The sequence below is a fragment of the Odocoileus virginianus genome, chromosome 29 (genome assembly GCF_023699985.2).
Source record: "Odocoileus virginianus isolate 20LAN1187 ecotype Illinois chromosome 29, Ovbor_1.2, whole genome shotgun sequence".
NCBI lineage: Eukaryota > Metazoa > Chordata > Mammalia > Artiodactyla > Cervidae > Odocoileus > Odocoileus virginianus.
In genome coordinates, this window is record NC_069702.1 from 30,959,122 (window position 1) to 30,978,196 (window position 19,075).

At 35.6% G+C, this 19,075-nt stretch overlaps 1 pseudogene; it reads left to right on the top strand.

Annotated features, from left to right (window-relative positions):
• Window positions 1-501: 501 nt before the first annotated feature.
• On the top strand, window positions 502-18,436 carry LOC110123246 (UDP-glucuronosyltransferase 2B4-like; annotated as a pseudogene).
• The last annotated feature ends 639 nt before the right edge of the window (window positions 18,437-19,075 follow it).

The window sequence follows — 19,075 nt, forward strand, 5'->3', positions numbered from 1 at the left end:
TTGATGCATTACACTCAAAAATCAGAACACACATCCTCAGTCTTTGCAGACTGCAGGATTTATGCTGCTTTTTCATTTTAGTCCAGAACTTTCCCAAAATAATTTACATTGGTTTGCAGTTGGTCATTTACTGTTTTTGCTGTTTCTCTGACAGACACAATTGTTGTGACCTCATAACCCTCCATCTTGTTGATGTCACCGTATCTCTAATTCTGGGTCACAGCGACTGCAGACACAAGAGTCTCTCACTTGCTATTGTTTTACACTAGTCTTCTTTCTCACAAAATATAATTGATGTGTGTGTACAAGATGGGTGACAGCACTGACAAATCAATACTAAACACACTGTATCATCTCGAAGTGTTCTGCACTTTGTCTTTTCATTGGATTTCCACATCTGCTGACTATTCATGTAATCTATTTTTCTAAGGAATAGGAGTTATAATTTAACTTCTGGTTGATTTCTTCTGGATATAAGCCTGAGCAATAGCAAAGTTTACAGTAATTATTTAAAAAGTACTAGATATGAGCAAGATGTCTATGAAAAGGCTCTCGCTTCTGCTGCTGCTACAGCTGACTTGCTACTTTAGCGCTGGGAGTTGTGGAAAGGTGCTGGTGTGGCCGGTGGAATTTAGTCACTGGCTGAATATAAAGACAATTCTGGATGAACTTGTCACGAGGGGTCATGAAGTGACTGTTCTGATATCTTCAGCTTCCACTATTACTAATTCCAGCAAACCATCAACCATGAAATTTGAGACTTTTCCTGTATCTTTAACAAAAAGTGATTATGAGAATTTTATAGAACTTCTTCTTGAGAAATTGATGTATGTGGCGAAAGATTCCTTTTGGACCTATCTTTCAGCAGTGAAAACTTCATTTTGGGAATTTTTTGATACTTCTATAACTATGTGTAAAGACGCTGTTTACAACAAGAAACTTATGACAAAACTAGAGGAATCAAGGTTTGATATCCTTATTGCAGATGCCGTTGGACCCTGTGGTGAACTGCTGGCTGAATTACTTAAAATACCATTCGTGTACAGTCATTCACACCTCACCTGGCCATATAATTGAAAAGAATAGTGGAAGACTTCCATTCCCACCATCTTATGTACCTGTTATGCTTTCAGAATTAAGTGATCACATGACATTCATGGAGAGGATCAAAAATATGTTATATACACTTTATTTTGACTTTTTCTTCCAGATACACAATGAGAAGAAGTGGAATCAGTTTTACAGTGAAGCACTAGGTAAGTTGGGCTTCCTGATAGCTCAGTGGTAAAGAATCTACCTGCCAATGCAGGAGACACAGGTTTGATCCTTTGGTCAGGAAGATCCCTTGGAAAAGGAAATGGCATCCCATTCCAGTGTTTTTGCCTGGGAAATCACATGGACAGAGAAGCCTTTTGGGCTATAGTCCATGGGGTTGGAAAGAGTCAGTTACCACTTAGCCACAAACAACTAGGTAAGTCATGTTTTTAGTTGGTTTCATTAAGTCCTATTTTTCCTAGTGCCTTGGAAGTTGAGTTTGTATAAATATAAATTCACAAAATTTTATCTCAAATAAGTGAAAAAGTGAAATAAAAATATAAAATGACCCTCAATCTAACAAATATTATGAAAACACTTAAATTATAGGGTAGGGTAAAGTGCATTACTAGGATCGGATACCAGGAAGTCATTTACCACAAATTGAAGTATCTAGGACTTCTGCAAGTGACTATCCAACTTACAAAATTCCTCTTTTAATTTAAAGTCTTTAGGAACCTCATAAACTGTCTCAATAAATGAAGACATGTACATTGAGAGTTATACACATATTTGGAGTACAAATATCCACTTAGCTTTTAGAAATTGTTTCTACTTGTGTAAAAACAGATGTATTCCAGATCTACTTTATTATCCTAGACTATGCTATGGTATATATTTATCAAACAACAGACACATTAAAACATCTTTGGCCACAACATCCCAAGTTGTTTTACAAACATTATCTAATGTACACACATGACAATAGTCTCATTTGATCAAACATTTGTTGGTTTTCTTTTTACTTTCAGGAAGACCTACTACCTTATCAGAGACAATGGGGAAAGCTGAACTGTGGCTCATTCGAACCTACTGGGATTTTTCATTTCCTCGTCCACGACTCCCAAATGTTGAATTTGTTGGAGGCCTCCACTGCAAGCCTGCCAAGCCCCTGCCTAAGGTCACCTACTCCTCCTTGGTGTTCTTTGTGAATGTTGTGTTTTCAATAGGAATCATTCTGTATTCTTTCTTTGGAATGTTTGATTATAGGTAGTCAGATGTGGGAACCTGGATAAAGTGACCTTCCACTTAGAAAGTGATGTATTTCTATATCAACACAACTATCTGAATTTCATTATCATTACAGAATAAACTAGAGTTCATGGGACACTTTAACAATACATCAATTAAATACAACTTCATTATTCAACACATAGAGAAGCATCATTCATTAAAGGACACTAGTTATATTATACTTTTACATAAAAATATGCATTTTATATAAATAAAATAATAGTTATATTATCATCTGGTGATGCCATCCAACCATCTCATCTCACTATAATATGATTCATTATAATTGTATTATAATTATTATAGGATAATTTTGTATATAGCATATTCCAGAAGTGAGTATGAACATAGAATAATGGTGTAGGCACAGTTTCTACCACCTGACAGTCCACCTGTACTGACAGAACACAATCAAATTGTAAAAAATGTTACAATATGGAAAGACCAGAGTGTTAAAGAAATATTCAGCATGAATCATAGAAATTATCTCTGATTCATAGACAATTATGATATCTGAAGGATGCTCAGGAATAAACAGAAGGAATAGGGCAGGGTTGAAAGAAGATACGGGCTTCCCTTATAGCACAGTTGGAAGAAGATATAAAAGAAAGGTAGGTGCAGTAGTAATGACAGTTGGCAAAAAGTCCAAGTTTAGTCTAGAGAAGAAAAGGCTGAATAAAGAAGAAGATGATGCTGATGAGGTAAGTTGGAAACAGATAATTATAAAGAGTTGAGACATCTAGTAGGGGCATGGGGAAGAATATTGAAAGGATTAAGAAAGAAAGAGATGGTGGTGGTGGTTTAGTCTCTAAGTCGTGTCCGACTTTTGCCATCCCATGGACTGTAGGCTGCCAGGTTCCAATCTCCATGGGATTCTCCAAGTGTGAATACTGGAGCAGGTTGCCATTTCCTTCTCCAGAGGATCTTCCCAACCCAAGAATCGAGCCCGGGTCTCCTGCATTGCAGGCAGATTCTTTACTGACTGAGCTATGACAAAAGCACTGAGCAAGAGATAGTCATATATAATGTAAAAATAAAAAGCAAGATGTAGTCACTGGGTTGGATTGTAAATGGTTAACAGTAGGAAGAGACCATTTAACAGATTGTTCCTAGATACATACAATGAGTGAAAACTAGAGTACGGTGTTCCCAGAGATATCACATTAACTCATTTTTTTCTTTATTTTAAATTAATTAATTTATTTTAATTGGAGGATAATTACTTTACATTACTGTGGTGGGTTTTTCCATATATTGACATGAATCAGGATGATTTACTTTAAATAAATTTAAATAAATCTCTGGGTTGGGTTAAAAACATATATTTATATATACATTCATATACATTTATATTGTTGGAAAAAGGCATTTATTTTAGCTAGTGCACTGGTGAAAAGCCTTAAAACTTACAAAAATACTTTAGTATTTCATCTTCTTCATCTGATCACCAAAACCTTAAAAATTCCTAACATTAAAAAAGTTTACATTAAATGCTGCTGCTGCTAAGTCACTTCAGTCATGTCTGACTTTTTGTGACACTATGGACTGCAGTCCTCCAGGCTCCTCTGTCCAAGGGATTCTCCAGGGAAGAATACTGGAGTGGGTAGCCATTCCCTTTTCCAGGAGATCTTCCCGACCAAGGGATCAAATCCTGGTTTCCTGCACTCCAGGCAGATTCTTGACCATCTGAGCCACTAGGAAAGGCCAAACAATGCTAAATTATACTAAATCAGATATAATAAAATATTTACTTTGAAAATACCAAATATAATATTATCACAGTTTGCTTGAAGGTTAAAAAAGCATAAACTAGAGTTACAATTTTCAGGATGTATATCATAGTGTATATTTGATTATAGGAATAGAGTAAAGTTTAAAATGAAAACACAAATTTTAGCATAATGTCTTCAAGGTCCACCCATGTTGTCGAAAATGGCAGGATTTCCTTCTTTCTCGTGGGTGAATAACATTCCATTCTGAGCATTTGTGTCTCTGTGTGTGTGTTTATGTCTGTGTGTATCTATGAAACATCTTTAAATAATTCATCCATAGGTGGGCACTTAAGTTTTTTCCCTAGCTAATTGTGAATAATGTTGCAGTCAACATGGGAGCACATATACCTCTTCACTGTCCTGTTTTTATTTCCCTTGACTATATACCTGGAAGTAGAATTGCTGGATCATAGAATAGATGTATCTTTAATTGTTTTAAGATCCTTCAATTTATGTTCCATAAGGGCTAAACCAATTTACATTCCCACTGAGAGTGTACAAGCATTCACTTTTCTCCACATTCTCACAACAATTTTTTCTTCTTGGTTATAGACTTTCTAATAGGGGTGAGGTAATATCTGATAATATCTGATTGTGATTTTGAAATACATTTCCCTGATGATTACTGATGTTGAGTATCTTCTCCTATACCTGGTGATCATTTGGAAATCTTCTTTCTACAGTGTCTATTTTGTTCATCTGCCCATTCTTTCATTGAATTTTGTTGTATGAGTTGTGTCTATATTCTGGATCTTAACCCCTCATTCAGTATGTGGTTACAAAATTTTTCTTCCATTTTGTAGATCGCATTTTCATCTTGTAGATTATTTCTTTGGCTGTGCAGAAGCTTTTAAGCTTGATGTAGTCCCACTTGTGATTTTTTTTCTTTTGTTGTGGTCTTGGTATCATATAGATAACATCATTTTCAAGATCAGTGCCATGGAGTTTCATCCTTATATTTTCTTTTAGGGATGTTATGGTATCTGGTCTTATGTTTAAGTCATTGATTCATTTTGAGTTGTTTTGGTGATGGTATAAGTTGGAGGTCTCATTTTGTTTTTGTTTTTTTTTTTCATATGTCTATCCAGTTTTCTCAGAAAAGAAAGAAGTGACTAATATTTCCACAATGGTTATTCTTGTCTCCCTTGCTTCCTTGTTGAATTTAGTTGAACCCTGTATGCTGTTCCATGGTCTATGTGTCTATTTTGGGGCAAGTACACTGTTATTTGAAATATTGAAACTTTGTGGTAAATATGAAATTTCAAGGTGTGATTCTTTTGGCTTTTGCTAATGTCAACATTTTAACAGTATTAGTCTTCTGGTCCATGTCACAAGATGACTTTCCATTTATTTGTGTTTTCTTCTATTTCTTGCAATTTCTTATAGTTATCACTGTACTGATCTTTCACTTCACTGATTAAATTTATTTCTAGTTATTTTCTTGCTTTTGATGCTATTGTAAATTGGATAGTTTTTTTTTTTCAGATGTTTCATTAATAGTACACAGTAATGAAGTTGAATTCTATATAGTGATTTTATATCTTGCAAATTTACTGAATTTGTTAATTAGTTCAGGTTTTTTTTGTTGTTGTTGTTTTCTTGAATCTGTGAGATTTTCTGTACAAAAAAAAATCATGTCTTCTGTAAAAAATAAAAATCTTACTTCTTCCTTTCTATTTAGGATGTCTTTTATTTCTTTGTCTCACCTAGTTGTTCTAGCAAGAACTTCTACTACTATATTGAATCAGTGTGGGAGTAGGCATCCTTATTTTGTTTCTGATTAGAGAAAAAGCTTTCAAGTGTTCACTGTTGAGTATAACATTAGCTTTGGGTTTGTCATATATGTTCTTTATTACACTGAGGTATTTTCCTTCTATACCCTATATGTTGAGGGTTTCATCATGAAAGAATGTCATACCTGTCAAATGTTTTTTGGACATCTATTGAGATAATCAAGCTATTTTACAGTTCATTCTATTTATCCTTGCAACCCAGAGATAAATCTCACTTGGTCTTAGTATATAATTCTTTTAATGTGTTCTTGAATTTGGCTTGTTGATATTTTGTTGAGAATTTTTGCATCAATACTCAATCTGGATATTGACTTTGGTTTTATCTTCTTGTAATGTCCTTATCCATTTGGTATAATGATCAAGATGATGACCTTGTAGGATGAGTTTGGAAATGTTCCTACCTTCCTCCTTAATTTTTAAAGATTTCTTTGAAGAACTGGCATTAATTTTTCTATAATATTTCATAGATATGTCAGTGAAGCCATCAGGTCCTGGGCTTTTTTTTTTTTTTTTAGGTCCTGGGCTTTTGTGTGTTGATAGGTTATTGATTACCAGTTCAATTTCTTTACTTATTAGGAGTGTTCAGATTTTCTACTTCTTCCTGATTCGGTCTTGGTAGGTTTTGTTTCTAAGAAGTTCTCCACTCTTCTCATATATGTATTAATAATTTCTTAGCTTATAATTATTCCTCATAGTCTCAGAATCCTATGTATTTTTTCAGTATCAGTTGTAATGTCTCCATTTCATTTCTAATCTTATTTATTTGACTCACTTTTTTTCTTGATTAGCCCAACTAAAGGTTTTCAATTTTGTTTATCTTTTTGACAAGACACAGAAGGACAAATACTGTAAGATGTCACTTGTAAATGAAATCTAAAAATGCTGAACTTGTAATGACAGGGAGTAATATGGTGGTTGCCAGGGCTGAGAGGTGGAAGAACAGGAGAAATGTTGTTTAAGGATACAAATTTGCATTTTTTAGTAAATAAGTACTAGAGATCTAAGGTACAGAGTAGTGAATATGCATACATGCCCAGTCATGTCTGACTCTTTGCGACCCTGTGAACTATAGCCAGCCAGTCTCCTCTGTCGATGGGATTTCCCAGGCAGGAATATTGGGGCAGATTGCCATTTGAAATTTGGAATTATTCTAGTATAGAAAGTAACTTCTTTTTAATCAGAAAGGCTCAAGGACCACAAAGCAAAATAATTCAGAAACAATTCCAGGCAAATACGGATTCACCAGGAGCTTTATTTAGGTAGAAGTGAATTTCTCAAAAGCTGACCAGACCTGTGCTGCAGAAAGCCCTGGACACCTCTTCCTCTGTGGAGCATGTGCCCCAGGGGGACTCACTGAAGTCATGCTGAAGGTCCTTCACTGCAGTTAGACATAGCACATCCATCTGTGACATTCATTATACAAGTTCAAGACAAAGGTATCATATGTAAAGAAACACATCAGTGTGGTCACTCAAATCAGTAACTATATAAGAGTAACTTTGGATTATAAACAGAACTCATAGAACTATTTCATAGAACATCCAAGCTATAATAATTGACTCCTCAAGTCAGTAGTTAGTAATTTAGATGGAGAGTTTGGAAATCATGACAAAGTTTAAGGTGAAGGATAGGATTACAGAGCTGAATGAATGACATAAAGTGATTAGGATCATTTTTTTTCTTAGTGCTCATAGTCAGGAAATGAAATATTAATGAATAACCTAAAATAATTCTCAAAAAGCCTGTCTGGAATAAATAAATGATTTAGTAGAACTATAATAACAAAGAACCAAAGGGAGTTGAATCCTGCAAGTAACTTCCTTCCAAGAATCTGTTAGTAATTAACATCATGATTAATGAAGATTCTGAGGATAGTATAGTTTAAGAGTATCTTCTTGTCGCTACTGAGTACTGGCTCTATCTTATTTCCTGCTTATACAGAAACACATTTGCACAAATATATATAATGGAAGAAATTGACCTCATATCACCCATTCCTTTCCCAGGATCTCAAGGACGAAAAATGCTTTTTTAAAAAACAAAAAGGAACATTATAAAAAATAATATGAAGTTCCTGAAAAAAAAGTTTTAATGATTTCTTAGTGCTGAATATTTATTAGCACAACTGACCAAAGTCCAAGAGGTGAAGTTAACATGTTCAAGAGAATTGGGGGAGTGGGGTGGGTGAGGGAAGGAAATCACTCTATTAGATAACTGTATAGTATGTCATAAGAATAATGTGCACTTTCTAATATAAAACCTGTCTATGCATAGAGCTCAGCAATTACTTGTCTGGGTTTATATCCAAAATAATTGAAATTGGGATCTCAATGAGATATCTGTACAACATATGCATAAAAATCTATTCAAAGGAGCCAAGAGGTTGAAGCAACCCAAATGTCCATCAACAGAGGAAGCAATAAACAAAATGTCATATATACAAACAATGGAATATTACTCACCTTTAAAACGAAGTTCTGACATGTGTCACAACATCAATGAACCTTACATTAATGGAAAATAACTAGTCAGAAAAAGACAAATACTGTACAATTCAACTTATAAGAAGTATCCAGACTAATCTCACTTGTGAAACAGGGTAGAATGAAACTTGCCAAAGGCTAGAGAAAGAGGAAAGTAGAGTTTCTTAATGATCATAGACTTCCAGTTTTGTCTAGATGAAAATGTTCTGGAGATTGGTTGCACAATGTGAGTATACTTAACACTAATATGATATACACTTAGGAACAATTAAGAAAGCAAATTTTATGCCATGTGTATCTTACTACAATATATTTGTAAGAAATCACTACTCTAGTATCTTGAGACAATTTCTGATTTTCTCTTTTAGTTGCTTGTAGCAATTCCTTCAATAATGTGTGCTATGCTGCTGCTCTTTTGTGATGGGGCAAATTCTTTTTCCACAGGAAATGGAAGAGTTTGTGCAGAGCTCTGGAGAAAATGGTATCGTGGTGTTTTCTTTGGGGTCAATGGTCAGTAACATGTCAGAAGACAGAGCCAAGGTGATTGCATCAGCCCTCGCTCAAATTCCACAAAAGGTAGATACAATAATTTAATCATGGACAACTACTTAATGAGTCCATTAAACTCTGTAAAGATCTGATTTTAGACATTTACTATCAGAAAGGTAAATAATATGATAGCAGCAATTTATCTCATATCTATACATATATATATGTATATGTATATATAAACCAAAATATACATGGCAGGTGCTACTGCAGTACAGGGAGTGCCTTTGATCCATAATAAGTTTAATTATTCAACATAGTAATCAAAAAGAATGATGTTTAAGAGGCACAGTGTGAATTTTGGTGTTATTAAGACAATGGTAGCATGGGCAGGAAGATTAACCAGTAAATTCTGCTTTGTCACTTGTTCCTTTTCCTTGAAGGACTCCTGAGGACACAACAAACATACAGATGCTCTCGGGAGTTAAATTTTAACAATAAATGTAGTCGTGTGATATTGATTCAAGTCAAACAATTCCACTGTGCATTGTTTTTGGAAGTAGTGCTTAATAATTTGTAATTTAAAAGAACATACTTCTTGACAGCACTAACTAACTTATTATTAAAAAAATTTGCTGTTGTTGTTCAGTCATTAAGTTATCTGAATCATTGCAATCCCATGGACTGCAGCATGCGAGGCTCCCTGTCCTTCATTATTGCCCAGGGTTTGCTCAGATTCATGTCCATTGATTTAGTGAGGCTATCTAACCATGTCATCCTCTGCCAGCCCTTCTCCTTTTGCCTTCAACCTTTCCCAGATCAGGGTCTCTTCCAATGAGTTATCAGCTGGCCAGAGTATTGGAGCTTCAGCATCAGTACTTCCAATGAATATTCAAGATTGGATTTCATTAAAGATTGTCTGGTTTGATGTCCTTGTAGTCCAAGGGATTCTCAAGAATCTTCTCCAGCACCACAATTCAAAGGCATCAATTCTTCAGTGCTTAAAGTGGTAAAGCGTATGCCTACAATGTGGGAGACCTGGGTTCTATCCCTGGGTCAGAAAGATCCTCTGGAGAAGGAAATGGCAACCCACTCCAGTACTCTTGCCTGGAAACTCCCATGGATACAGGAGGCTGGTAAGCTACAGTCCGTGGAGTCGCAAAGAGTCGGACACGACTGAGTGACTTCACCTTATCTTACCTTCCCTACCCTTCTTTACTGTCCAACTCTCATATCTATACATGATTACTGGAAAAAAAATAGCTTTGATTATATGGACCTTTTTTGGCAGAGTGATGTCTCTGCTTTTAATACTCTGTTGAGATTTGTCTTAGCTTTTCTTCCAAGAACAAAGTGTCTTTTCATTTCATGGCTGCAGTCACTATCCACAATGATTTTGGAGCCCAAGAAGATAAAATATGTCACAGCTTCCACATTTTCCCCATATATTTGCCATGAAGTGATGGGACCAGATGCCATGGACTTATTGTTTTGAATGTTGAGTTTTAAGACAGCTTTTTCACTCTCCTCTTTCACCCACATCAAGAGTCTCTTAGTTCCTCTTCAATTTCTGCCATTAGATTGGTATCATCTGCATATCTGAGGTAGTTAATATTTCTTCCAGCAATCCTGATTCCAGCTTGTGAGTCACCCAGCCCAGTATTTTACATGATGTACTGTGCATATATAAGTTAAATAAAGAGAGTGACAATATACAGCTTTTTTGTACTTCTTTCCCTATTTTGAACCAGTCTGGTGTTTCATGTCTGGTTCTAACTGTTGCTTCTTGACCTGCATACAGGTTTCTCAGGAGGCAGGTCAGGTGGTCTGGTATTCCCAACTCTTTAAGAATTTTCCACAGTTTGTTGTGATCCACACAGTCAAAGGTTTAGTGTAGTCAATGAAGCAAAAATAGATGTTTTTCTGGAATTCTCCTGCTTTATCTATGATCTAATGAATGATGGCAATTTGATTTCTGGTTCCTCTGCCTATTCTAAACCCAGATTGTACATCTGAAGTTCTTGGTTAATGTACTGCTCCAGGCCTAGCTAAATGATTTTTGAGTCTTACCTTGCTAGCATGTGAAAGGAACATAATTTTAGAGTAGTTTGAACATTCTTTGGCATTACCCTTCTTTGGGTTTGGAATGAAACTTGCCTTATCCAGTCCTGTGGCCACTGCTGTGTTTTCCAACTTTGCTGGCATATTGAGTGCAGCACATTCACAGTACCATCTTTTAGGATTTGAAATACCTCATCTGAAATTCCACTAGCTTTCTTTATAGTAATACTTCCTAAGGCCCCATTTTCTTCACATTCCAAGATGTCTGGCTCTAGGTGAGTGACCACACCATCACGGTTATCCATGTTACTAAGACCTCTTTTGTATAGATCTTCTGTGTATTCTTGCCACCTCTTCTTAATATCTTCTTCTTCTGTTAAGTTCATACAATTGCTGTCCTTTATTGTGCCCATCTTTGCATGAAATGATCCCTTGGTACCTCTAACTTACTTGAAGAGATCTCTCGTCTTTCATATCCCATTGATTTCTCTATTTCTTTGCATTGTTCATTTAAGAAGTCCTTCTTATCTCCCGTATTTAATCTCTGGAATTCTGCATTCAGTTGAGTATATCTTTCTTTCCCTTTCTCCCTTGGCTTTCACTTCCCTTCTTTTCTCAACTATTTATAAAGCCTCCTCAGATAACCACTTTGCCATCTAGCATGTCCTTTTCTTTGGGATTGTTTTGATCACTGCCTCCTGTACAATGTTACACGCCTTTATCCACAGTTCTTCATTCCACAGGCACTCTGTATATCAGATATAATCCCTTGAATCTATTCATCACCTCCACTGTGTAATTTTATGGGATTTGATTTCTGTCATACCTGAATGGCCTAGCAGTTTTCCCCACTTTCAATTTAAGTCTTTCTTCAATTCAAATCTGAATTATGCACTAAGGTGCTCATGATCTAAACCACAGTCAACTCCAGGTCTTCTTTTGCTGACTGCATAGAGCGTCTCCATTTTCAGCTGTAAAGAATATAATCAATCTGACTTCGATATTGAGCATCTGGCGATGTCCATGTATAGAGTCATCAGTTGTTGGAAATTGATGTTTACTATAACCAGTGTGTTCTCTTGACTAAAGTCTGTTAGCCTTTGCCTGCTCCTTTTACTACTACAAGGCCAAACTTGCCTGTTATCCTAGATATCTCTTGACTTCTTTTACATTCCAATCCCTATGATGAAAAGACTTTTTCTTCTTCTTCTCCTCCTCTTCCTCCTTCTTCTTTTTCTTCTTCTTCTTCTTCTTTTTTTAGTGTTAATTCTAGAAGGTCTTGTAGGTCCTGCTGAATCAATCAACTTCAGCTTCTTCAGCCTTAGTGGCTGTGGCATAGACCTGGATTGCTGTGATGTTAATGGTTTGCCTTGGAAATGAAACAAGATCATTCTGTTGTTTTTGAGATTGCGCCCAAGCTCTGCATTTCTGATCTTTTTGTTGACTGTGACGGCTACTCCATTTCTTCTAAGGGATTCTTAACCACAGTAGTAGATATAATGGTCATCTGAATTAAATTCACTGAACTTGTCCATTTTAGTTCATGGATTCCTGAGATATTGATGTTCATTCTTGCCATCTCCTGCTTGACCATGTCCAATTACCTTGATTTCATTGGTCTAACCTTCCAGGATCCTATGTTCTTTACAGCATCAGACTTTCACCACCAGACACGTCTACAACTGAGCATCATTTCTTCACTGGCCCAGTCACTTCATTCTTTCTGGAACTCTTAGTAATTGCCCTCCACTCTTCCTCAGCAGCATATTGGACACATTCTGACCTGGAGAACTCATCTTCCAATGTCATATATTTTTGCCTTTTCATATTATTCATACCATTCTCATGGCAAAAATACTGGAGTGGTTGGCCATTCTCTCCTCCAGTGGACCACACTTGTCAGCACACTCCACTATGACCCATTTGCCCTTGGGTTGCCCTGCATAGCATAGCTCATAGCTTCATTGAGTTACACAAACCCCTTTACCATGACAATGATGTGATCTATGAAGGGGGTACTAAATTATAAATAAGCCAAAATATTAATCTTAAGAGATTGATTGCATACATTTTCCTCTTTGTAATCAAAACATGTAAAATTCTAATAAAATAACTTTCCACCTTAACAACTTGATATAATTAAACTCTTTTATAATAGTCAAAAATAAATAAATCAGTGACTATTGAATCTGAAAATGAGTGCTCCATATAAAGAAATCAAATAAATATGTAGGTTATGTGTAATCTGCCACTGACTTATTGTATTAGAAATAAAACCAGCTATCCATGGAAGAAAAGTTATGACAAACTTAGCATATTAAAAAGCAAAGACATCACTTTGCCAAGGAAAGTTCATATAGTCAAAGCTATGGTTTTTCAGTAGTCAAGTATGTATGTGAGAGTTGGGCCATAAAGAAGGCTGAGTGCCAAAGAATTGATGCTTTTGAATTGTGGTGCTGGAGAAGACTCTTGAGAGTCCCATGGACTGTAGGATCAAACCAGTCAAACCAATGGAAATTAACCTTGAACATTCATTGGAAGGACTGATGCTGATGCTGAAGCTCCAATACCTTGGCCACCTGATGCAAAGAGATGACTCATTGAAAAAGATCCTGATGCTGAGAAAGATTAAGGGCAGGAGGAGAAGGGAGTGACAGAGGATGAGTTGGTTAGATAGCAACACCGAATCAATGGATATGAATATGAGAAAATTCTGGGAGATAGTGAAAGACAGGGAAGCCTAGCATGCTGCAGTCCATGCAGTGCAAAGAGTTGGACACAACTTAGTGACTGAAAAGCAACAACAAAACAGCTTTTTAAATATTTGAGTTGGTCATTGAAAATCTCACTTGTCTGTGCCATCATGTGTACATAATTAACACATCAAACATAAGTATTCCTATTTATGTCTTTGTATTAATAGTTACCATTACTTAATATGTCTTCATATCCTTACATGTCATGTGGAGGACATGTAATTCTATGTATTTGAGTCAATTTAGAAATTATTAGTACAACTTTGATGTTCAACTCTTAGAATAAGGTATTTCCTTTACCTTTAACAGGTTCTATGGAGATATGATGGCAAAAAACCAGATACCTTAGGACCCAACACCCGGTTGTATAAATGGCTTCCCCAGAATGACCTTCTTGGTGAGATTTGTCAGAACAAATAATGAAAACATGAGTAACAGCAGTGCAGAGTGAGAATACTTCAACAGGAAACACACTTACAAAGCAATTATTCAAACACTGAAAAAGAAAACTTTACTTACTTTATTATAATTTTCTTTGCTATGGGAATAAAGGAGAATATATAAAAGTTGTCATTTTATTCTATGTAGTCACATTCCTTACAGCCAGAATCTTTACTTTAGCTGTAATTGCTTCTCACAGTGAACTTTTCAGCAACTTCCTGGATTGTTGTTCTCTCTCTGAATTCTTTCCTTATACTTATCTTTTCCATCTGTAGAGGTATGTTAAAAGCTACTAAAAATAAGAACTCTCCTGCCATTACCAGTGACTCTCAATTTTCTGTAAGAAATAATTCACAATCATTTCTGTGAAGCAATAACTCTTCAAGATAAAATTTAGCTTTTCCTTCCTCTGGTTCCAGTGCCACTAACATTATCCTTCTTTTCCCCTGACACCATTCCTATCAAACTAAATGACTTCACTATATCTTTAGGAGAATAAATTCCCTCATGCCATCCTCTTTTTTTGCACATGGGTTTCTTTTACCCAGAATGCTCTTCAAGTTTTTCACCTGCCAATCCTGGATTCATTTGTAATGTTCAAGTGACTCAGTGCCTCTTTCACAAAGTCTTCATTTACCCCTTCAGCAGACATAGCCCTTTCTTCTCTGAGTTCTGAAAGCAAGTTAAAAGCACTTTCATATGCGTAATAATCTGTTATCTTAAAAGATACTGCTTCTTCCAGTGCCTCATAATACCCATTTCTCATTTTATTCTGAGTTATAATTAATATTTTTACTGAAAATCACTCAATCCTAGGCCATCCAAAAACCAAAGCCTTCATAACTCATGGTGGAAGCAATGGCGTTTATGAGGCCATCTATCACGGGATCCCTATGGTGGGCACTCCTTTGTTTGCTGATCAACCTGATAACATCGCTCGAATGAAAGCCAAGGGAACAGCTGTCAGGTTGGACTTGGAAACAATGTCATCAAGAGATTTGCTCAACGCATTGAAGGAAGTCATTAATAACCCTTCGTGAGTACATATATATATATGTGTGTGTGTGTGTGTGTATATATATATACATATATTAGCTATATATATATATATATATATATATATATATATATATATATATATACTAGCTAATCCTAGAGAAGTTCTCATCTGAAGACCAGGGACTCAGCCATGTGTCTTCACATAAGCACAGTGAGGTGTAAGATATGCTCAATGCTTTTGAAAACAGACAATAATAACGAGTTGTGAGTGTCACATTCAGATTTTTTCATAGTTTTATGGAAAAGGTTTGTCAGTGGTTTAAAGATAGTGGAGAAATTTTGAAAAACTTAATCATTAGAATGCGAAGAACCACTGAAATGGTAATAGAAGGATTAAGAAGCACTGAGAACAGTTACTATAGGGAACCATGAATGCTGTGGATCCTCATCTAACCACTGTACTCTCTTTCGGCATGTGAACTTCTCAAACGTTTTAAACTCTTTAAAGATGGCTTATTTTCAGTAAACCACCATGACATAATCCATTTCAAATTCCAATTACATTTAATATTTTCCAAGTTTTCTATGCTAATATTTTGACTCCATCTCTGATAAAGGATAAACAGCTATAACTTTCTAATTACCCAGTTTCAACTATGTATATACTATTTATAAAGGTGGGTATATTCTTGGGTTGTTTTTTTTTTTTTTTTTTTACTGTGGTCATTTTGTCTTGTTTGGAAGAATTATAAAATCTAAACATAATTGACTTGGGAGGAGTATGCTGACGTAAAAAAGTGGAAGTATTGGTTTCTCAGTTGTGTTTGACTCTTTGGGACCCCATGGACTGTATCCCACCAGACTCCTCAGTCCGTGGAATTTTCCAGGCAAGAACATGGGAGTAGGTAGCCATTCCCTTCTCCAGAGGATCTTGCTGACCCGGCTATCAAATCATCAAACCAGGTCTCTGCATGCAGGCAGATTCTTTACATCTGAGCCACCAGGGAAGCCCATGTGTTGGGATATTCCTTTTTTCAAAAATGCTACACAATTTTTAAAGGTTATTTTCCATTTAAAGTAATTACCAAATAGCAGTTAAATTTCCAGTGTTTTACAACACCTCCTTGAGCTTATATTATTCCCAATAATTTTGCCTCCTACTCCCCCACCCATGTGTTTCTACTCCCCCAAATCTGGTAACCAATAGATTGTTCTCTATATCTGCTAGTCTATAATAATATTTTGATCCCATTATTGATAAATTGCAAACAATTAGAATTTTCTAATTCACTCAATTACAGCTATGTAGATACAGCTTATAAATGTAAGTATATTCAGAGTTCTTTTACTTGTGTTCATTTTTGTCTTATTCGGAATAGATAGTTATGTTGGGATATCCCTATTTCAAAGCCACATTTTCTGAAAAGAGAAATATTTGATTTCCAAATCACTTCAGGATATACATGAATTTCAATGACACAATTATATTAATATCACAAATATGATGCATATATTTCCCCTTTTTTATCATAATGACTTTGTAATTAAAACGTTTTGAGAATGTGTCAGTAATGGCAGCAAAATGCATTTTGTGTTTTATAAGCAGTGTTATTTACATTTAATTTTAGCACAGCTATTTTCCTAAGTGAGCAGCATAAGAAGCACTTTTTTTTTTAAAAAAAGAAACAAATCTATCATTTGCTGTTTTTATGTAAATGTACATATCTCTGGTATATTTATATGTCTTTTGAATTTTTAATAATGTAATGTTGGTGTCAAAAATGAAGATATACTGAATGTTCATGATATGCTACATGTTGTATTCAGTAAAACAGTGTTACTTTACACATATTAAGTAACTTCTTTATTGTAGTCTATCCCTATTATATTAAAAATATATTTCCAGGATTACTGCAGTCTTCTCAAAAACCCAGTTCTCATCCTGTGTTTTTGACAGAAAAGGGAGAAAAGTTACTTCCATTGTTATTACCACATTGCCATGATACAGTACTTTGTGATTAAAGTTCATGAACTATAGTTCTTTATTCTTCTTTCTTGTCTATTAGTCTGCCATCATTTCAACAGTAGAAACAAGTGTGTCTGCAATGCCTGAGAGTGAAATGTTGAGCCTTCTCCAGAATTTCTAGAACAAGAACCAGAACAACAATACTAGTAAACATCTACTGAGTGTCTACTGCATGCTAGGAATGCCTCTAAGAATCAGTAAAATATTCTCAAAATAATTAGATAAGGTACTATCCCTAGCCATTTTATATAACAATGAAAAACTGAGAAACAGATTCTATCATGATTGAACCCTCCAAAGTAAAATTAAAAGTTTAAAAAATAAAAAAGCTTTAAAATGTTAATAAAATTATTATTATTATTATTGTTATTATTTAACCTGAGGAATAGAAAGAATAAAAAAGCAGCCAACGAAGAGTCAGGAATCAAACTCAATCTACTTCCACACTTTCAACCACCACTTCACTAATGTAAGATCAGCCCTGTCTAGACATGTCTCCAGACCTCATCACTGATTTACCTGCTATATCTGGATTATAACATTTTGAAATACATCTACCAGGTCTATCAACAATTCTTTATGAGATAATTCAAACTTTGGACGAACATATTACGAATTTCTTTTCTTTTATTTCCCTTTGGGACAGCTCATTCCATTCTTCAGAATGCACAATCTTGTTCTCTCCCATTTTCTTTCTTTCCTTTGTAGCTTGAAATGCTATGCATTTAAGAAATCCTAGCCCTTAAGATAATATCTCAATAATCACCTCAGAGAAAATTATCTATTTTTCTTCCACTCTGTGTTGCACTCGTTGTTACCATCTGCAAGAAAATTTCACATATTTGTCTATTATAGCTCACTCCATAAATGATCACTGTTTGATTTTCCTTCAGCTACAAAGAGAATGTGATGAGATTATCAGCCATTCAACATGATCAGCCGATGAAGCCTTTGGACAGAGCAGTCTTCTGGATCGAGTTTGTCATGCGCCACAAAGGAGCCAAGCACTTGCGGCCAGCCGCGCACGACCTCACCTGGTTCCAGTACCACTCTCTGGATGTCGTCGGGTTCCTGCTGGCCTGTGTGGCAACTGCCATGTTTGTCATCACAAAATGTTGTCTGTTTTGTTGCTGGAAGTTTGCTAAAACAGAAAAGAAGGGGAAAAGAGACTAGATGTATCTGAGACCTCAGCACAGGGGTCCCCAACCTCTGAGATCTAATGCCTGATGATCTGAGGTCAAGCTGATGCAATAATAGAAATAAAGTGAGCAATAAATGTAATGTGCTTCCCCAATGTTCATTGCAGCACTGTTTATAATAGCCAGGACATGGAAGCAACCTAGATGCCCATCAGCAGATGAATGGATGAGGAAGCTGTGGTACATATACACCATGGAATATTACTCAGCCATTAAAAAGAATTAATTTGAATCAGTTCTAATGAGATGGATGAAACTGGAGCCCATTATACAGAGTGAAGTAAGCCAGAAAGATAAAGACCACTGCAGTGTACTAACACATATATATGGAATTTAGAAAGATGGTAACGATAACCCTATATGCAAAACAGAAAAAGAGACTCAGATGTATAGAACAGACTTGTGGACTCTGTGGGAGAAGGCGAGGGTGGGATGTTTCAAGAGAACAGCATCGAAACATGTATATTATCTAGGGTGAAACAGATCACCAGCCCAGGTTGGATGCATGAGACAAGTTCTCGGGCCTGGTGCACTGGGAAGACCCAGAGGCATTGGGTGGAGAGGGAGGTGGGAGAGGGGATGGGGATGGGGAATACATGTAAATCCATGGCTAATTCATTTCAATGTATGACAAAAACCACTGCAATATTGTAAAGTAATTAGCGTCCAACTAATAAAAATAAATGGAAAATAAATAAATAAATAAAATTTAAAAAAAAAAGAAACTT